This window comes from Pleurodeles waltl, chromosome 10, assembly GCF_031143425.1.
Source record: "Pleurodeles waltl isolate 20211129_DDA chromosome 10, aPleWal1.hap1.20221129, whole genome shotgun sequence".
In the NCBI taxonomy this organism is placed as follows: Eukaryota; Metazoa; Chordata; class Amphibia; order Caudata; family Salamandridae; genus Pleurodeles; species Pleurodeles waltl.
The window spans coordinates 326,491,601-326,511,957 of NC_090449.1; the positions used below are offsets into that span (position 1 = coordinate 326,491,601).

The 20,357-nt window shown below is 48.7% G+C and overlaps 12 non-coding genes across 12 annotated transcripts; all 12 read right to left on the reverse strand.

Moving 5' to 3' along the window:
* Positions 1 to 2,793: 2,793 nt before the first annotated feature.
* On the reverse strand, positions 2,794 to 2,866 carry TRNAV-CAC (transfer RNA valine (anticodon CAC)). Its single transcript has one exon. It is a non-coding gene; the product is annotated as a tRNA-Val (tRNA).
* A 388-nt stretch (positions 2,867 to 3,254) lies between these two features.
* TRNAP-AGG (transfer RNA proline (anticodon AGG)) lies at positions 3,255 to 3,326 on the reverse strand. The gene has a single exon. It is a non-coding gene; the product is annotated as a tRNA-Pro (tRNA).
* A 2,631-nt stretch (positions 3,327 to 5,957) lies between these two features.
* TRNAL-CAA (transfer RNA leucine (anticodon CAA)) lies at positions 5,958 to 6,069 on the reverse strand. Its single transcript has 2 exons — positions 6,032 to 6,069; positions 5,958 to 6,003 (listed from the first exon to the last, which is right to left on the reverse strand). It is a non-coding gene; the product is annotated as a tRNA-Leu (tRNA).
* A 307-nt stretch (positions 6,070 to 6,376) lies between these two features.
* On the reverse strand, positions 6,377 to 6,449 carry TRNAV-CAC (transfer RNA valine (anticodon CAC)). Its single transcript has one exon. It is a non-coding gene; the product is annotated as a tRNA-Val (tRNA).
* Positions 6,450 to 6,837: 388 nt separating this feature from the next.
* Positions 6,838 to 6,909, reverse strand: TRNAP-AGG (transfer RNA proline (anticodon AGG)). The gene has a single exon. It is a non-coding gene; the product is annotated as a tRNA-Pro (tRNA).
* A 2,630-nt stretch (positions 6,910 to 9,539) lies between these two features.
* Positions 9,540 to 9,651, reverse strand: TRNAL-CAA (transfer RNA leucine (anticodon CAA)). The gene is made up of 2 exons: positions 9,614 to 9,651; positions 9,540 to 9,585 (listed from the first exon to the last, which is right to left on the reverse strand). It is a non-coding gene; the product is annotated as a tRNA-Leu (tRNA).
* A 307-nt stretch (positions 9,652 to 9,958) lies between these two features.
* On the reverse strand, positions 9,959 to 10,031 carry TRNAV-CAC (transfer RNA valine (anticodon CAC)). The gene has a single exon. It is a non-coding gene; the product is annotated as a tRNA-Val (tRNA).
* A 3,061-nt stretch (positions 10,032 to 13,092) lies between these two features.
* TRNAL-CAA (transfer RNA leucine (anticodon CAA)) lies at positions 13,093 to 13,204 on the reverse strand. The gene is made up of 2 exons: positions 13,167 to 13,204; positions 13,093 to 13,138 (listed from the first exon to the last, which is right to left on the reverse strand). It is a non-coding gene; the product is annotated as a tRNA-Leu (tRNA).
* A 768-nt stretch (positions 13,205 to 13,972) lies between these two features.
* TRNAP-AGG (transfer RNA proline (anticodon AGG)) lies at positions 13,973 to 14,044 on the reverse strand. The gene has a single exon. It is a non-coding gene; the product is annotated as a tRNA-Pro (tRNA).
* Positions 14,045 to 17,093: 3,049 nt separating this feature from the next.
* Positions 17,094 to 17,166, reverse strand: TRNAV-CAC (transfer RNA valine (anticodon CAC)). Its single transcript has one exon. It is a non-coding gene; the product is annotated as a tRNA-Val (tRNA).
* Positions 17,167 to 17,554: 388 nt separating this feature from the next.
* TRNAP-AGG (transfer RNA proline (anticodon AGG)) lies at positions 17,555 to 17,626 on the reverse strand. The gene has a single exon. It is a non-coding gene; the product is annotated as a tRNA-Pro (tRNA).
* Positions 17,627 to 20,227: 2,601 nt separating this feature from the next.
* TRNAL-CAA (transfer RNA leucine (anticodon CAA)) lies at positions 20,228 to 20,339 on the reverse strand. Its single transcript has 2 exons — positions 20,302 to 20,339; positions 20,228 to 20,273 (listed from the first exon to the last, which is right to left on the reverse strand). It is a non-coding gene; the product is annotated as a tRNA-Leu (tRNA).
* Between the last annotated feature and the right edge of the window lie 18 nt (positions 20,340 to 20,357).

Genomic DNA, 20,357 nt, shown 5'->3' on the forward strand with positions numbered 1-20,357 from the left:
CAAAATGCAGGGAAGCGCCGTATTTAGTAGAATACAGCGCACCCCTGTGCTTCCCCCTGCGCCAGCTCTAAATTAGCTGCTGAGCTCCAACGCAGCCGTTCTTGCACCATGGTACAAGGATGACTGCGTTGAGGGGGAAATTGTTTTTGTGCAGGAAGGGACACCTTCCTGCCCAAAAAAAAAATCTTCAATGGTGATTTGCTCTTACTTCTATGTGTGCTGCAGAATGCATCACACATAGAAAGAGCAAAAACAAGGAGAAATGAAAACATTTCTCCTCAGTGCGCCACTCTAACGACACCCCTGGGATGGCGTTGGATTTTGGTGCTGACGCAGATTTACGCCAACTCCTAAATCTGGAGCAGCATCAAAATGCTATGGTGTTGCTGTGGCACACTCCCAACAACACCCATTGCACGCCCCTTCCAGGGAACGCGCTGCGTGCTAAGGGGCCGTATTTACAAGGTGGTGTTAAGCCACAAAAAGTGGCTGAACGCCATCTTGTAAATACCGCGCAGTGCATAGTGCCACCGGGGCGTCACTAAAAGTGATGCTCCGGTGGCGATAGGGCCTTGTAAGTCTGGCACTTTATTTGCTCAAGGTGTGTGTTCTTGGTGAGGGCAGGAAAGCTATTTTCGCTCTCGTACCTTCCTTCCTTGGCTGGCTTGAATGCTGTAGGCTCAGGCTTCATTGCAAAGGTCAAACAGTGAGCAACTGACTGCCGTAAGCTGGCGCAACTCCTCTTGGTGAGCTGTGACAGATGCCCCAGGAGCGTAGTACCTCACGATGGTGAGGGATAGACACAGTCTCTTTTATCTCAGCTTGCCTGTCAGGTGAGGCAGGAAATGCAAATACTGTGAAAAAGCCCAGCGACTCGAACCAGGGACCTTTCGCATGTGAGGTGCGCATGATAACCACTACACTAGACAAACAGACACACTTGCCGGCTTGCTTCATGTGGCTATGCATTGTACTGGAACCACCACATTATGGAAACAGACACACCTGCTTGCTTTATGTGGCAATGCATTGGACTGGGATGCAAGGATGAGGGCCAATGTTCATGACGCTCAAAGCTGAGCCTTCCGGAACACGATCTCTTCCCTTGGAAGAAAGGAACTGGGATCACTTTCATTCCAAGAGGTGATTTCAGAACTGGACCCGAAATTACCATGGAGAAGCACTGTGCATTTAATGTTCCTACGAGCACTGCTGCTCCAGCACAGAAAAGCAGTTGCAAAGAAATCTCGCATACCTTCATGATGCTGAACCGTCTCGACGCCAGTATAAAGCATGTATTGCATTGCAACATGACATCTTACAAGAGTGAAAAGCAGAAATACTCCTGTTTAAAATACAGACTGAACCTATAAAGGTAGGGGTTTGTCTGGGATTTGAACCGAGGTCCTCTCACACCCGAAGCGAGAATCATACCCCTATACCAACTAGACTGCCGCTGCATAGTCATTTGAAACATCTTCTGAAGCGTCTTTCCGAAAAGCAGGGCCATTTGGAGGCTCTCTCTCTCTAAGCGTGCCATAGCAATTGATGTTTTCTGTCAAGGATTTTTTGTTTGTCTCTAGCAAGGCAAGAGGTAGTCAAAATGCCCTGTGCCAGTGAGCTGAACTAGGGCACTGATGTGAAAAGCAGACCCTTTCTGGTAGTTGTAACCCGCTGCAAGTCATGGACCCTTGCACCTTAGACTTCCCAACCAGAAGCACTGATGGGCCTGCTAGCTCTTGAGCCAGAGGAGCATGCCTCTTGGATTCAAGCACACTTGCTCGATCAGCGCTCGATCAGGCGAGATTTATATTAGTGGCTCATAGGCCTGAAACACTCACCTGGGAGACGCAGGGTGGCTGATTTCCCGGAATGGCCCTTGATGGGGAAATCACCTCCTTTCCCCCGCCTCATTTCAGAATTGTGTGCTAGTCGCAAGACAGTGTTCAGGGGTTCATGGGTACTGCCTACTCCCAGCTGCCTCTCTGTCTTCTTCATGTAAATTGCAAGTCACGAGGAGGCACCATTGCCAATATGCTCCGCCCACCTAACCAAGAAACCTAGTTTGAGCTTGTCTGCCTGTGTTGTTGCAGGGGCAGTGTCTTCTTTGCCCAAAAGGTGGCAGGAGAGCCTCACTTCAAACAATAGAATCAACTGCTTAAGTAGAAACCAGCATGGTAGTTACTGTCATAAAGTGCAGCTCTAATAGAAGGTGTGCCTGAGACGCCCCTTCCAGTAATACACAGAATTTTGATTGAGGGCCCAGCCGATGGGTTGGTGGATTTCTCCTCACATGCCACAGCAGCTTCCAAAGATAGTGGTGTGAGGAGCTGGCTCTGCAAGCAGAGTAAGATTTAAGGGAAGAAAATACACCTGTCAGAAGTGGGATTTGAACCCACGCCTCCATGAAGAGACCAGAAGGCTCAGCTTCACTGAAGATCAAGCTCTCTTGAGTCTGGCACCTTAGACCACTCGGCCATCCTGACAGCCAAAACAGTGTGCAGGTCGGACTCTTCAGTCTGCACTTGTTGATTTTGCCGCTTGCAATGTTCCTATCAAAGTCACAGCTTTAAAGGCCCCACAATATAACATGGCCAAGAAAAAAAAAAAAAAACAGAACAAGAAACAATGCACATGCACGACCACCGAGGGATGCAGATAACTTTTTAGCGTCCTGCAATAGTAAAGCACGTTTTACACAGGTCACAAGTTTTTAAAGGTCATTTCTGTCTAAGTGTGCATTGAGAGAGACTGAGGTTTTAGGGAGCAAACACAAAAGCTGCTGCTGCCAAGTGTTTCTGCCCGGTCTCGAACCGGGGACCTATCGCGTGTGAGGCGAACGTGATAACCACTACACTACAGAAACAAGCTTGCTGGTTTGACTGAAGTAGCACAGTTCCCCTCATATGTTTGCACGATTTCCTCTATACTTTATCAGCAGTTGCTCGGAATGCGAGGGGTAAGTGTGAAAATTGCAGCGGTGTCAGCCAGCATGCATACACTCAGACGTCCTGAAAAATCCCACAGCTGCGGGCAGAGACAGACAAATATCTGATGCCTAAATGCCAGGAAGGAGAGCCTGTGAAATCATCACACAGGGCGCACTGAGAGCAAGCAGGAAGGAAGCCAAGGCATTGTAATCCATTTTTCGCCTGAGGCAAAAAATATGTTTTGCGCAACAATGCTTCGAGTGGAATGAGAAATGTTGAGGGGTTGTGTATTTTGAGCAGGATTTGATTGTTTTCCGCTAAAATGGGCTCGTCCGGGATTTGAACCTGGGACCTCTCGCACCCTAAGCGAGAATCATACCCCTAGACCAACGAGCCTGGGCACAGAAATGCAACGGCTCCGACCCTGCTCGGAGGGTTGGTGACAGAGAGTGGGAGACTACATCCCAAAGCAAGAAACTGCACATGGTGCTCTCTTCTGCAGTACGACTAGAGTCATTTGCATGGTCTTCATCGAACATGACATAAAAAGCCTCTATCCTTTAGACATTTTGGCCCATATTTACAAGAAAATGACTAAGCGCGACGCTGTGCCAAATTTGCAAGCCCCACGCGCCGTCATTTTCAAAATGCATGGAAGCGCCGTATTTAGTAGAATACAGCGCACCCCTGTGCTTCCCCCTGCGCCAGCTCTAAATTAGCTGCTGAGCGCCAACGCAGCCGTTCTTGCACCATGGTACAAGGATGACTGCGTTGAGGGGGAAATTGTTTATGTGCAGGAAGGGACACCTTCCTGCCCAAAAAAAAAATCTTCAATGGTGATTTGCTCTTAATTCTATGTGTGCTGCAGAATGCATCACACATAGAAAGAGCAAAAACAAGGAGAAATGAAAACATTTCTCCTCAGTGCGCCACTCTAACGACACCCCTGGGATGGCGTTGGATTTTGGTGCTGACGCAGATTTACGCCAACTCCTAAATCTGGAGCAGCATCAAAATGCTATGGTGTTGCTGTGGCACACTCCCAACAACACCCATTGCACGCCCCTTCCAGGGAACGCGCTGCGTGCTAAGGGGCCGTATTTACAAGGTGGTGTTAAGCCACAAAAAGTGGCTGAACGCCATCTTGTAAATACCGCGCAGTGCATAGTGCCACCGGGGCGTCACTAAAAGTGATGCTCCGGTGGCGATAGGACCTTGTAAGTCTGGCACTTTATTTGCTCAAGGTGTGTGTTCTTGGTGAGGGCAGGAAAGGTATTTTCGCTCTCGTACCTTCCTTCCTTGGCTGGCTTGAATGCTGTAGGCTCAGGCTTCATTGCAAAGGTCAAACAGTGAGCAACTGACTGCCGTAAGCTGGCGCAACTCCTCTTGGTGAGCTGTGACAGATGCCCCAGGAGCATAGTACCTCACGATGGTGAGGGATAGACACAGTCTCTTTTATCTCAGCTTGCCTGTCAGGTGAGGCAGGAAATGCAAATACTGTGAAAAAGCCCAGCGACTCGAACCAGGGACCTTTCGCATGTGAGGTGCGCATGATAACCACTACACTAGACAAACAGACACACTTGCCGTCTTGCTTCATGTGGCTATGCATTGTACTGGAACCACCACACTATGGAAACAGACACACCTGCTTGCTTTATGTGGCTATGCATTGGACTGGGATGCAAGGATGAGGGCCAATGTTCATGACGCTCAAAGCTGAGCCTTCCGGAACACGATCTCTTCCCTTGGAAGAAAGGAACTGGGATCACTTTCATTCCAAGAGGTGATTTCAGAACTGGACCCGAAATTACCATGGAGAAGCACTGTGCATTTAATGTTCCTACGAGCACTGCTGCTCCAGCACAGAAAAGCAGTTGCAAAAAAATCTCGCATACCTTCATGATGCTGAACCGTCTCGACGCCAGTATAAAGCATGTATTGCATTGCAACATGACATCTTACAAGAGTGAAAAGCAGAAATACTCCTGTTTAAAACACAGACTGAACCTATAAAGGTAGGGGTTTGTCTGGGATTTGAACCGAGGTCCTCTCACACCCGAAGCGAGAATCATACCCCTATACCAACTAGACTGCCGCTGCATAGTCATTTGAAACATCTTCTGAAGCGTCTTTCCGAAAAGCAGGGCCATTTGGAGGCTCTCTCTCTCTAAGCGTGCCATAGCAATTGATGTTTTCTGTCAAGGATTTTTTGTTTGTCTCTAGCAAGGCAAGAGGTAGTCAAAATGCCCTTTGCCAGTGAGCTGAACTAGGGCACTGATGTGAAAAGCAGACCCTTTCTGGTAGTTGTAACCCGCTGCAAGTCATGGACCATTGCACCTTAGACTTCCCAACCAGAAGCACTGAAGGGCCTGCTAGCTCTTGAGCCAGAGGAGCATGCCTCTTGGATTCAAGCACACTTGCTTGATCAGCGCTCAATCAGGCTCGATCAGGCGAGATTTATATTAGTGGCTCATAGGCCTGAAACACTCACCTGGGAGACGCAGGGTGGCTGATTTCCCGGAATGGCCCTTGATGGGGAAATCACCTCCTTTCCCCCGCCTCATTTCAGAATTGTGTGCTAGTCGCAAGTCAGTGTTCAGGGGTTCATGGGTACTGCCTACTCCCAGCTGCCTCTCTGTCTTCTTCATGTAAATTGCAAGTCACGAGGAGGCACCATTGCCAATATGCTCCGCCCACCTAACCAAGAAACCTAGTTTGAGCTTGTCTGCCTGTGTTGTTGCAGGGGCAGTGTCTTCTTTGCCCAAAAGGTGGCAGGAGAGCCTCACTTCAAACAATAGAATCAACTGCTTAAGTAGAAACCAGCATGGTAGTTACTGTCATAAAGTGCAGCTCTAACAGAAGGTGTGCCTGAGACGCCCCTTCCAGTAATACACAGAATTTTGATTGAGGGCCCAGCCGATGGGTTGGTGGATTTCTCCTCACATGCCACAGCAGCTTCCAAAGATAGTGGTGTGAGGAGCTGGCTCTGCAAGCAGAGTAAGATTTAAGGGAAGAAAATACACCTGTCAGAAGTGGGATTTGAACCCACGCCTCCATGAAGAGACCAGAAGGCTCAGCTTCACTGAAGATCAAGCTCTCTTGAGTCTGGCGCCTTAGACCACTCGGCCATCCTGACAGCCAAAACAGTGTGCAGGTCGGACTCTTCAGTCTGCACTTGTTGATTTTGCCGCTTGCAATGTTCCTATCAAAGTCACAGCTTTAAAGGCCCCACAATATAACATGGCCAAGAAAAAAAAAAAAAAACAGAACAAGAAACAATGCACATGCACGACCACCGAGGGATGCAGATAACTTTTTAGCGTCCTGCAATAGTAAAGCACGTTTTACACAGGTCACAAGTTTTTAAAGGTCATTTCTGTCTAAGTGTGCATTGAGAGAGACTGAGGTTTTAGGGAGCAAACACAAAAGCTGCTGCTGCCAAGTGTTTCTGCCCGGTCTCGAACCGGGGACCTTTCGCGTGTGAGGCGAACGTGATAACCACTACACTACAGAAACAAGCTTGCTGGTTTGACTGAAGGAGCACAGTTCCCCTCATATGTTTGCACGATTTCCTCTATACTTTATCAGCAGTTGCTCGGAATGCGAGGGGTAAGTGTGAAAATTGCAGCGGTGTCAGCCAGCATGCATACACTCAGACGTCCTGAAAAATCCCACAGCTGCGGGCAGAGACAGACAAATATCTGATGCCTAAATGCCAGGAAGGAGAGCCTGTGAAATCATCACACAGGGCGCACTGAGAGCAAGCAGGAAGGAAGCCAAGGCATTGTAATCCATTTTTCGCCTGAGGCAAAAAATATGTTTTGCGCAACAATGCTTCGAGTGGAATGAGAAATGTTGAGGGGTTGTGTATTTTGAGCAGGATTTGATTGTTTTCCGCTAAAATGGGCTCGTCCGGGATTTGAACCTGGGACCTCTCGCACCCTAAGCGAGAATCATACCCCTAGACCAACGAGCCTGGGCACAGAAATGCAACGGCTCCGACCCTGCTCGGAGGGTTGGTGACAGAGAGTGGGAGACTACATCCCAAAGCAAGAAACTGCACATGGTGCTCTCTTCTGCAGTACGACTAGAGTCATTTGCATGGTCTTCATCGAACATGACATAAAAAGCCTCTATCCTTTAGACATTTTGGCCCAGATTTACAAGAAAATGACTAAGTGCGACGCTGTGCCAAATTTGCAAGCCCCACGCGCCGTCATTTTCAAAATGCAGGGAAGCACCGTATTTAGTAGAATACAGCGCACCCCTGTGCTTCCCCCTGCGCCAGCTCTAAATTAGCTGCTGAGCGCCAACGCAGCCGTTCTTGCACCATGGTACAAGGATGACTGCGTTGAGGGGGAAATTGTTTTTGTGCAGGAAGGGACACCTTCCTGCCCAAAAAAAAATCTTCAATGGTGATTTGCTCTTACTTCTATGTGTGCTGCAGAATGCATCACACATAGAAAGAGCAAAAACAAGGAGAAATGAAAACATTTCTCCTCAGTGCGCCACTCTAACGACACCCCTGGGATGGCGTTGGATTTTGGTGCTGACGCAGATTTACGCCAACTCCTAAATCTGGAGCAGCATCAAAATGCTATGGTGTTGCTGTGGCACACTCCCAACAACACCCATTGCACGCCCCTTCCAGGGAACGCGCTGCGTGCTAAGGGGCCGTATTTACAAGGTGGTGTTAAGCCACAAAAAGTGGCTGAACGCCATCTTGTAAATACCGCGCAGTGCATAGTGCCACCGGGGCGTCACTAAAAGTGATGCTCCGGTGGCGATAGGACCTTGTAAGTCTGGCACTTTATTTGCTCAAGGTGTGTGTTCTTGGTGAGGGCAGGAAAGGTATTTTCGCTCTCGTACCTTCCTTCCTTGGCTGGCTTGAATGCTGTAGGCTCAGGCTTCATTGCAAAGGTCAAACAGTGAGCAACTGACTGCCGTAAGCTGGCGCAACTCCTCTTGGTGAGCTGTGACAGATGCCCCAGGAGCATAGTACCTCACGATGGTGAGGGATAGACACAGTCTCTTTTATCTCAGCTTGCCTGTCAGGTGAGGCAGGAAATGCAAATACTGTGAAAAAGCCCAGCGACTCGAACCAGGGACCTTTCGCATGTGAGGTGCGCATGATAACCACTACACTAGACAAACAGACACACTTGCCGTCTTGCTTCATGTGGCTATGCATTGTACTGGAACCACCACACTATGGAAACAGACACACCTGCTTGCTTTATGTGGCTATGCATTGGACTGGGATGCAAGGATGAGGGCCAATGTTCATGACGCTCAAAGCTGAGCCTTCCGGAACACGATCTCTTCCCTTGGAAGAAAGGAACTGGGATCACTTTCATTCCAAGAGGTGATTTCAGAACTGGACCCGAAATTACCATGGAGAAGCACTGTGCATTTAATGTTCCTACGAGCACTGCTGCTCCAGCACAGAAAAGCAGTTGCAAAAAAATCTCGCATACCTTCATGATGCTGAACCGTCTCGACGCCAGTATAAAGCATGTATTGCATTGCAACATGACATCTTACAAGAGTGAAAAGCAGAAATACTCCTGTTTAAAACACAGACTGAACCTATAAAGGTAGGGGTTTGTCTGGGATTTGAACCGAGGTCCTCTCACACCCGAAGCGAGAATCATACCCCTATACCAACTAGACTGCCGCTGCATAGTCATTTGAAACATCTTCTGAAGCGTCTTTCCGAAAAGCAGGGCCATTTGGAGGCTCTCTCTCTCTAAGCGTGCCATAGCAATTGATGTTTTCTGTCAAGGATTTTTTGTTTGTCTCTAGCAAGGCAAGAGGTAGTCAAAATGCCCTTTGCCAGTGAGCTGAACTAGGGCACTGATGTGAAAAGCAGACCCTTTCTGGTAGTTGTAACCCGCTGCAAGTCATGGACCATTGCACCTTAGACTTCCCAACCAGAAGCACTGAAGGGCCTGCTAGCTCTTGAGCCAGAGGAGCATGCCTCTTGGATTCAAGCACACTTGCTTGATCAGCGCTCAATCAGGCTCGATCAGGCGAGATTTATATTAGTGGCTCATAGGCCTGAAACACTCACCTGGGAGACGCAGGGTGGCTGATTTCCCGGAATGGCCCTTGATGGGGAAATCACCTCCTTTCCCCCGCCTCATTTCAGAATTGTGTGCTAGTCGCAAGTCAGTGTTCAGGGGTTCATGGGTACTGCCTACTCCCAGCTGCCTCTCTGTCTTCTTCATGTAAATTGCAAGTCACGAGGAGGCACCATTGCCAATATGCTCCGCCCACCTAACCAAGAAACCTAGTTTGAGCTTGTCTGCCTGTGTTGTTGCAGGGGCAGTGTCTTCTTTGCCCAAAAGGTGGCAGGAGAGCCTCACTTCAAACAATAGAATCAACTGCTTAAGTAGAAACCAGCATGGTAGTTACTGTCATAAAGTGCAGCTCTAACAGAAGGTGTGCCTGAGACGCCCCTTCCAGTAATACACAGAATTTTGATTGAGGGCCCAGCCGATGGGTTGGTGGATTTCTCCTCACATGCCACAGCAGCTTCCAAAGATAGTGGTGTGAGGAGCTGGCTCTGCAAGCAGAGTAAGATTTAAGGGAAGAAAATACACCTGTCAGAAGTGGGATTTGAACCCACGCCTCCATGAAGAGACCAGAAGGCTCAGCTTCACTGAAGATCAAGCTCTCTTGAGTCTGGCGCCTTAGACCACTCGGCCATCCTGACAGCCAAAACAGTGTGCAGGTCGGACTCTTCAGTCTGCACTTGTTGATTTTGCCGCTTGCAATGTTCCTATCAAAGTCACAGCTTTAAAGGCCCCACAATATAACATGGCCAAGAAAAAAAAAAAAAAACAGAACAAGAAACAATGCACATGCACGACCACCGAGGGATGCAGATAACTTTTTAGCGTCCTGCAATAGTAAAGCACGTTTTACACAGGTCACAAGTTTTTAAAGGTCATTTCTGTCTAAGTGTGCATTGAGAGAGACTGAGGTTTTAGGGAGCAAACACAAAAGCTGCTGCTGCCAAGTGTTTCTGCCCGGTCTCGAACCGGGGACCTTTCGCGTGTGAGGCGAACGTGATAACCACTACACTACAGAAACAAGCTTGCTGGTTTGACTGAAGGAGCACAGTTCCCCTCATATGTTTGCACGATTTCCTCTATACTTTATCAGCAGTTGCTCGGAATGCGAGGGGTAAGTGTGAAAATTGCAGCGGTGTCAGCCAGCATGCATACACTCAGACGTCCTGAAAAATCCCACAGCTGCGGGCAGAGACAGACAAATATCTGATGCCTAAATGCCAGGAAGGAGAGCCTGTGAAATCATCACACAGGGCGCACTGAGAGCAAGCAGGAAGGAAGCCAAGGCATTGTAATCCATTTTTCGCCTGAGGCAAAAAATATGTTTTGCGCAACAATGCTTCGAGTGGAATGAGAAATGTTGAGGGGTTGTGTATTTTGAGCAGGATTTGATTGTTTTCCGCTAAAATGGGCTCATCCGGGATTTGAACCTGGGACCTCTCGCACCCTAAGAAAGAATCATACCCCTAGACCAACGAGCCTGGGCACAGAAATGCAACGGCTCCGACCCTGCTCGGAGGGTTGGTGACAGAGAGTGGGAGACTACATCCCAAAGCAAGAAACTGCACATGGTGCTCTCTTCTGCAGTACGACTAGAGTCATTTGCATGGTCTTCATCGAACATGACATAAAAAGCCTCTATCCTTTAGACATTTTGGCCCAGATTTACAAGAAAATGACTAAGTGCGACGCTGTGCCAAATTTGCAAGCCCCACGCGCCGTCATTTTCAAAATGCAGGGAAGCACCGTATTTAGTAGAATACAGCGCACCCCTGTGCTTCCCCCTGCGCCAGCTCTAAATTAGCTGCTGAGCGCCAACGCAGCCGTTCTTGCACCATGGTACAAGGATGACTGCGTTGAGGGGGAAATTGTTTTTGTGCAGGAAGGGACACCTTCCTGCCCAAAAAAAAATCTTCAATGGTGATTTGCTCTTACTTCTATGTGTGCTGCAGAATGCATCACACATAGAAAGAGCAAAAACAAGGAGAAATGAAAACATTTCTCCTCAGTGCGCCACTCTAACGACACCCCTGGGATGGCGTTGGATTTTGGTGCTGACGCAGATTTACGCCAACTCCTAAATCTGGAGCAGCATCAAAATGCTATGGTGTTGCTGTGGCACACTCCCAACAACACCCATTGCACGCCCCTTCCAGGGAACGCGCTGCGTGCTAAGGGGCCGTATTTACAAGGTGGTGTTAAGCCACAAAAAGTGGCTGAACGCCATCTTGTAAATACCGCGCAGTGCATAGTGCCACCGGGGCGTCACTAAAAGTGATGCTCCGGTGGCGATAGGACCTTGTAAGTCTGGCACTTTATTTGCTCAAGGTGTGTGTTCTTGGTGAGGGCAGGAAAGGTATTTTCGCTCTCGTACCTTCCTTCCTTGGCTGGCTTGAATGCTGTAGGCTCAGGCTTCATTGCAAAGGTCAAACAGTGAGCAACTGACTGCCGTAAGCTGGCTCAACTCCTCTTGGTGAGCTGTGACAGATGCCCCAGGAGCATAGTACCTCACGATGGTGAGGGATAGACACAGTCTCTTTTATCTCAGCTTGCCTGTCAGGTGAGGCAGGAAATGCAAATACTGTGAAAAAGCCCAGCGACTCGAACCAGGGACCTTTCGCATGTGAGGTGCGCATGATAACCACTACACTAGACAAACAGACACACTTGCCGGCTTGCTTCATGTGGCTATGCATTGTACTGGAACCACCACACTATGGAAACAGACACACCTGCTTGCTTTATGTGGCTATGCATTGGACTGGGATGCAAGGATGAGGGCCAATGTTCATGACGCTCAAAGCTGAGCCTTCCGGAACACGATCTCTTCCCTTGGAAGAAAGGAACTGGGATCACTTTCATTCCAAGAGGTGATTTCAGAACTGGACCCGAAATTACCATGGAGAAGCACTGTGCATTTAATGTTCCTACGAGCACTGCTGCTCCAGCACAGAAAAGCAGTTGCAAAAAAATCTCGCATACCTTCATGATGCTGAACCGTCTCGACGCCAGTATAAAGCATGTATTGCATTGCAACATGACATCTTACAAGAGTGAAAAGCAGAAATACTCCTGTTTAAAACACAGACTGAACCTATAAAGGTAGGGGTTTGTCTGGGATTTGAACCGAGGTCCTCTCACACCCGAAGCGAGAATCATACCCCTATACCAACTAGACTGCCGCTGCATAGTCATTTGAAACATCTTCTGAAGCGTCTTTCCGAAAAGCAGGGCCATTTGGAGGCTCTCTCTCTCTAAGCGTGCCATAGCAATTGATGTTTTCTGTCAAGGATTTTTTGTTTGTCTCTAGCAAGGCAAGAGGTAGTCAAAATGCCCTGTGCCAGTGAGCTGAACTAGGGCACTGATGTGAAAAGCAGACCCTTTCTGGTAGTTGTAACCCGCTGCAAGTCATGGACCATTGCACCTTAGACTTCCCAACCAGAAGCACTGAAGGGCCTGCTAGCTCTTGAGCCAGAGGAGCATGCCTCTTGGATTCAAGCACACTTGCTTGATCAGCGCTCAATTAGGCTCGATCAGGCGAGATTTATATTAGTGGCTCATAGGCCTGAAACACTCACCTGGGAGACGCAGGGTGGCTGATTTCCCGGAATGGCCCTTGATGGGGAAATCACCTCCTTTCCCCCGCCTCATTTCAGAATTGTGTGCTAGTCGCAAGTCAGTGTTCAGGGGTTCATGGGTACTGCCTACTCCCAGCTGCCTCTCTGTCTTCTTCATGTAAATTGCAAGTCACGAGGAGGCACCATTGCCAATATGCTCCGCCCACCTAACCAAGAAACCTAGTTTGAGCTTGTCTGCCTGTGTTGTTGCAGGGGCAGTGTCTTCTTTGCCCAAAAGGTGGCAGGAGAGCCTCACTTCAAACAATAGAATCAACTGCTTAAGTAGAAACCAGCATGGTAGTTACTGTCATAAAGTGCAGCTCTAACAGAAGGTGTGCCTGAGACGCCCCTTCCAGTAATACACAGAATTTTGATTGAGGGCCCAGCCGATGGGTTGGTGGATTTCTCCTCACATGCCACAGCAGCTTCCAAAGCAGAGCAAGATTTAAGGGAAGAAAACATACCTGTCAGAAGTGGGATTTGAACCCACGCCTCCATGAAGAGACCAGAAGGCTCAGCTTCACTGAAGATCAAGCTCTCTTGAGTCTGGCGCCTTAGACCACTCGGCCATCCTGACAGCCAAAACAGTGTGCAGGTCGGACTCTTCAGTCTGCACTTGTTGATTTTGCCGCTTGCAATGTTCCTATCAAAGTCACAGCTTTAAAGGCCCCACAATATAACATGGCCAAGAAAAAAAAAAAAAAACAGAACAAGAAACAATGCACATGCACGACCACCGAGGGATGCAGATAACTTTTTAGCGTCCTGCAATAGTAAAGCACGTTTTACACAGGTCACAAGTTTTTAAAGGTCATTTCTGTCTAAGGGTGCATTGAGAGAGACTGAGGTTTTAGGGAGCAAACACAAAAGCTGCTGCTGCCAAGTGTTTCTGCCCGGTCTCGATTCGGGGACCTTTCGCATGTGAGGCGAACGTGATAACCACTACACTACAGAAACAAGCTTGCTGGTTTGACTGAAGGAGCACAGTTCCCCTCATATGTTTGCACGATTTCCTCTATACTTTATCAGCAGTTGCTCGGAATGCGAGGGGTAAGTGTGAAAATTGCAGCGGTGTCAGCCAGCATGCATACACTCAGACGTCCTGAAAAATCCCACAGCTGTGGGCAGAGACAGACAAATATCTGATGCCTAAATGCCAGGAAGGAGAGCCTGTGAAATCATCACACAGGGCGCACTGAGAGCAAGCAGGAAGGAAGCCAAGGCATTGTAATCCATTTTTCGCCTGAGGCAAAAAATATGTTTTGCGCAACAATGCTTCGAGTGGAATGAGAAATGTTGAGGGGTTGTGTATTTTGAGCAGGATTTGATTGTTTTCCGCTAAAATGGGCTCGTCCGGGATTTGAACCTGGGACCTCTCGCACCCTAAGCGAGAATCATACCCCTAGACCAACGAGCCTGGGCACAGAAATGCAACGGCTCCGACCCTGCTCGGAGGGTTGGTGACAGAGAGTGGGAGACTACATCCCAAAGCAAGAAACTACACATGGTGCTCTCTTCTGCAGTACGACTAGAGTCATTTGCATGGTCTTCATCGAACATGACATAAAAAGCCTCTATCCTTTAGACATTTTGGCCCAGATTTACAAGAAAATGACTAAGCGCGACGCTGTGCCAAATTTGCAAGCCCCACGCGCCGTCATTTTCAAAATGCAGGGAAGCGCCGTATTTAGTAGAATACAGCGCACCCCTGTGCTTCCCCCTGCGCCAGCTCTAAATTAGCTGCTGAGCGCCAACGCAGCCGTTCTTGCACCATGGTACAAGGATGACTGCGTTGAGGGGGAAATTGTTTTTGTGCAGGAAGGGACACCTTCCTGCCCAAAAAAAAATCTTCAATGGTGATTTGCTCTTACTTCTATGTGTGCTGCAGAATGCATCACACATAGAAAGAGCAAAAACAAGGAGAAATGAAAACATTTCTCCTCAGTGCGCCACTCTAACGACACCCCTGGGATGGCGTTGGATTTTGGTGCTGACGCAGATTTACGCCAACTCCTAAATCTGGAGCAGCATCAAAATGCTATGGTGTTGCTGTGGCACACTCCCAACAACACCCATTGCACGCCCCTTCCAGGGAACGCGCTGCGTGCTAAGGGGCCGTATTTACAAGGTGGTGTTAAGCCACAAAAAGTGGCTGAACGCCATCTTGTAAATACCGCGCAGTGCATAGTGCCACCGGGGCGTCACTAAAAGTGATGCTCCGGTGGCGATAGGACCTTGTAAGTCTGGCACTTTATTTGCTCAAGGTGTGTGTTCTTGGTGAGGGCAGGAAAGCTATTTTCGCTCTCGTACCTTCCTTCCTTGGCTGGGTTGAATGCTGTAGTCTCAGGCTTCATTGCAAAGGTCAAACAGTGAGCAACTGACTGCCGTAAGCTGGCGCAACTCCTCTTGGTGAGCTGTGACAGATGCCCCAGGAGCGTAGTACCTCACGATGGTGAGGGATAGACACAGTCTGTTTTATCTCAGCTTGCCTGTCAGGTGAGGCAGGAAATGCAAATACTGTGAAAAAGCCCAGCGACTCGAACCAGGGACCTTTCGCATGTGAGGTGCGCATGATAACCACTACACTAGACAAACAGACACACTTGCCGGCTTGCTTCATGTGGCTATGCATTGTACTGGAACCACCACACTATGGAAACAGACACACCTGCTTGCTTTATGTGGCTATGCATTGGACTGGGATGCAAGGATGAGGGCCAATGTTCATGACGCTCAAAGCTGAGCCTTCCGGAACACGATCTCTTCCCTTGGAAGAAAGGAACTGGGATCACTTTCATTCCAAGAGGTGATTTCAGAACTGGACCCGAAATTACCATGGAGAAGCACTGTGCATTTAATGTTCCTACGAGCACTGCTGCTCCAGCACAGAAAAGCAGTTGCAAAGAAATCTCGCATACCTTCATGATGCTGAACCGTCTCGACGCCAGTATAAAGCATGTATTGCATTGCAACATGACATCTTACAAGAGTGAAAAGCAGAAATACTCCTGTTTAAAACACAGACTGAACCTATAAAGGTAGGGGTTTGTCTGGGATTTGAACCGAGGTCCTCTCACACCCGAAGCGAGAATCATACCCCTATACCAACTAGACTGCCGCTGCATAGTCATTTGAAACATCTTCTGAAGCGTCTTTCCGAAAAGCAGGGCCATTTGGAGGCTCTCTCTCTCTAAGCGTGCCATAGCAATTGATGTTTTCTGTCAAGGATTTTTTGTTTGTCTCTAGCAAGGCAAGAGGTAGTCAAAATGCCCTGTGCCAGTGAGCTGAACTAGGGCACTGATGTGAAAAGCAGACCCTTTCTGGTAGTTGTAACCCGCTGCAAGTCATGGACCATTGCACCTTAGACTTCCCAACCAGAAGCACTGAAGGGCCTGCTAGCTCTTGAGCCAGAGGAGCATGCCTCTTGGATTCAAGCACACTTGCTTGATCAGCGCTCAATCAGGCTCGATCAGGCGAGATTTATATTAGTGGCTCATAGGCCTGAAACACTCACCTGGGAGACGCAGGGTGGCTGATTTCCCGGAATGGCCCTTGATGGGGAAATCACCTCCTTTCCCCCGCCTCATTTCAGAATTGTGTGCTAGTCGCAAGTCAGTGTTCAGGGGTTCATGGGTACTGCCTACTCCCAGCTGCCTCTCTGTCTTCTTCATGTAAATTGCAAGTCACGAGGAGGCACCATTGCCAATATGCTCCGCCCACCTAACCAAGAAACCTAGTTTGAGCTTGTCTGCCTGTGTTGTTGCAGGGGCAGTGTCTTCTTTGCCCAAAAGGTGGCAGGAGAGCCTCACTTCAAACAATAGAATCAACTGTTTAAGTAGAAACCAGCATGGTAGTTACTGTCATAAAGTGCAGCTCTAACAGAAGGTGTGCCTGAGACGCCCCTTCCAGTAATACACAGAATTTTGATTGAGGGCCCAGCCGATGGGTTGGTGGATTTCTCCTCACATGCCACAGCAGCTTCCAAAGATAGTGGTGTGAGGAGCTGGCTCTGCAAGCAGAGTAAGATTTAAGGGAAGAAAATACACCTGTCAGAAGTGGGATTTGAACCCACGCCTCCATGAAGAGACCAGAAGGCTCAGCTTCACTGAAGATCAAGCTCTCTTGAGCCTGGCGCCTTAGACCACTCGGCCATCCTGACAGCCAAAACAGTGGGCAGGTCGGACTCTTCAGTCTGCACTTGTTGATTTTGCCGCTTGCAATGTTCCTATCAAAGTCACAGCTTTAAAGGCCCCACAATATAACATGGCCAAGAAAAAAAAAAAAAAACAGAACAAGAAACAATGCACATGCACGACCACCGAGGGATGCAGATAACTTTTTAGCGTCCTGCAATAGTAAAGCACGTTTTACACAGGTCACAAGTTTTTAAAGGTCATTTCTGTCTAAGTGTGCATTGAGAGAGACTGAGGTTTTAGGGAGCAAACACAAAAGCTGCTGCTGCCAAGTGTTTCTGCCCGGTCTCGAACCGGGGACCTTCCGCTTGTGAGGCGAACGTGATAACCACTACACTACAGAAACAAGCTTGCTGGTTTGACTGAAGGAGCACAGTTCCCCTCATATGTTTGCACGATTTCCTCTATACTTTATCAGCAGTTGCTCGGAATGCGAGGGGTAAGTGTGAAAATTGCAGCGGTGTCAGCCAGCATGCATACACTCAGACGTCCTGAAAAATCCCACAGCTGCGGGCAGAGACAGACAAATATCTGATGCCTAAATGCCAGGAAGGAGAGCCTGTGAAATCATCACACAGGGCGCACTGAGAGCAAGCAGGAAGGAAGCCAAGGCATTGTAATCCATTTTTCGCCTGAGGCAAAAAATATGTTTTGCGCAACAATGCTTCGAGTGGAATGAGAAATGTTGAGGGGTTGTGTATTTTGAGCAGGATTTGATTGTTTTCCGCTAAAATGGGCTCGTCCGGGATTTGAACCTGGGACCTCTCGCACCCTAAGCGAGAATCATACCCCTAGACCAACGAGCCTGGGCACAGAAATGCAACGGCTCCGACCCTGCTCGGAGGGTTGGTGACAGAGAGTGGGAGACTACATCCCAAAGCAAGAAACTGCACATGGTGCTCTCTTCTGCAGTACGACTAGAGTCATTTGCATGGTCTTCATCGAACATGACATAAAAAGCCTCTATCCTTTAGACATTTTGGGCCAGATTTACAAGAAAATGACTAAGTGCGACGCTGTGCCAAATTTGCAAGCCCCACGCGCCGTCATTTTCAAAATGCAGGGAAGCGCCGTATTTAGTAGAATACAGCGCACCCCTGTGCTTCCCCCTGCGCCAGCTCTAAATTAGCTGCTGAGCGCCAACGCAGCCGTTCTTGCACGATGGTACAAGGATGACTGCGTTGAGGGGGAAATTGTTTTTGTGCAGGAAGGGACACCTTCCTGCCCAAAAAAAAATCTTCAATGGTGATTTGCTCTTACTTCTATGTGTGCTGCAGAATGCATCACACATAGAAAGAGCAAAAACAAGGAGAAATGAAAACATTTCTCCTCAGTGCGCCACTCTAACGACACCCCTGGGATGGCGTTGGATTTTGGTGCTGACGCAGATTTACGCCAACTCCTAAATCTGGAGCAGCATCAAAATGCTATGGTGTTGCTGTGGCACACTCCCAACAACACCCATTGCACGCCCCTTCCAGGGAACGCGCTGCGTGCTAAGGGGCCGTATTTACAAGGTGGTGTTAAGCCACAAAAAGTGGCTGAACGCCATCTTGTAAATACCGCGCAGTGCATAGTGCCACCGGGGCGTCACTAAAAGTGATGCTCCGGTGGCGATAGGACCTTGTAAGTCTGGCACTTTATTTGCTCAAGGTGTGTGTTCTTGGTGAGGGCAGGAAAGGTATTTTCGCTCTCGTACCTTCCTTCCTTGGCTGGCTTGAATGCTGTAGGCTCAGGCTTCATTGCAAAGGTCAAACAGTGAGCAACTGACTGCCGTAAGCTGGCGCAACTCCTCTTGGTGAGCTGTGACAGATGCCCCAGGAGCATAGTACCTCACGATGGTGAGGGATAGACACAGTCTCTTTTATCTCAGCTTGCCTGTCAGGTGAGGCAGGAAATGCAAATACTGTGAAAAAGCCCAGCGACTCGAACCAGGGACCTTTCGCATGTGAGGTGCGCATGATAACCACTACACTAGACAAACAGACACACTTGCCGGCTTGCTTCATGTGGCTATGCATTGTACTGGAACCACCACACTATGGAAACAGACACACCTGCTTGCTTTATGTGGCTATGCATTGGACTGGGATGCAAGGATGAGGGCCAATGTTCATGACGCTCAAAGCTGAGCCTTCCGGAACACGATCTCTTCCCTTGGAAGAAAGGAACTGGGATCACTTTCATTCCAAGAGGTGATTTCAGAACTGGACCCGAAATTACCATGGAGAAGCACTGTGCATTTAATGTTCCTACGAGCACTGCTGCTCCAGCACAGAAAAGCAGTTGCAAAAAAATCTCGCATACCTTCATGATGCTGAACCGTCTCGACGCCAGTATAAAGCATGTATTGCATTGCAACATGACATCTTACAAGAGTGAAAAGCAGAAATACTCCTGTTTAAAACACAGACTGAACCTATAAAGGTAGGGGTTTGTCTGGGATTTGAACCGAGGTCCTCTCACACCCGAAGTGAGAATCATACCCCTATACCAACTAGACTGCCGCTGCATAGTCATTTGAAACATCTTCTGAAGCGTCTTTCCGAAAAGCAGGGCCATTTGGAGGCTCTCTCTCTCTAAGCGTGCCATAGCAATTGATGTTTTCTGTCAAGGATTTTTTGTTTGTCTCTAGCAAGGCAAGAGGTAGTCAAAATGCCCTGTGCCAGTGAGCTGAACTAGGGCACTGATGTGAAAAGCAGACCCTTTCTGGTAGTTGTAACCCGCTGCAAGTCATGGACCATTGCACCTTAGACTTCCCAACCAGAAGCACTGAAGGGCCTGCTAGCTCTTGAGCCAGAGGAGCATGCCTCTTGGATTCAAGCACACTTGCTTGATCAGCGCTCAATCAGGCTCGATCAGGCGAGATTTATATTAGTGGCTCATAGGCCTGAAACACTCACCTGGGAGACGCAGGGTGGCTGATTTCCCGGAATGGCCCTTGATGGGGAAATCACCTCCTTTCCCCCGCCTCATTTCAGAATTGTGTGCTAGTCGCAAGTCAGTGTTCAGGGGTTCATGGGTACTGCCTACTCCCAGCTGCCTCTCTGTCTTCTTCATGTAAATTGCAAGTCACGAGGAGGCACCATTGCCAATATGCTCCGCCCACCTAACCAAGAAACCTAGTTTGAGCTTGTCTGCCTGTGTTGTTGCAGGGGCAGTGTCTTCTTTGCCCAAAAGGTGGCAGGAGAGCCTCACTTCAAACAATAGAATCAACTGCTTAAGTAGAAACCAGCATGGTAGTTACTGTCATAAAGTGCAGCTCTAACAGAAGGTGTGCCTGAGACGCCCCTTCCAGTAATACACAGAATTTTGATTGAGGGCCCAGCCGATGGGTTGGTGGATTTCTCCTCACATGCCACAGCAGCTTCCAAAGCAGAGCAAGATTTAAGGGAAGAAAACATACCTGTCAGAAGTGGGATTTGAACCCACGCCTCCATGAAGAGACCAGAAGGCTCAGCTTCACTGAAGATCAAGCTCTCTTGAGTCTGGCGCCTTAGACCACTCGGCCATCCTGACAGCCAAAACAGTGTGCAG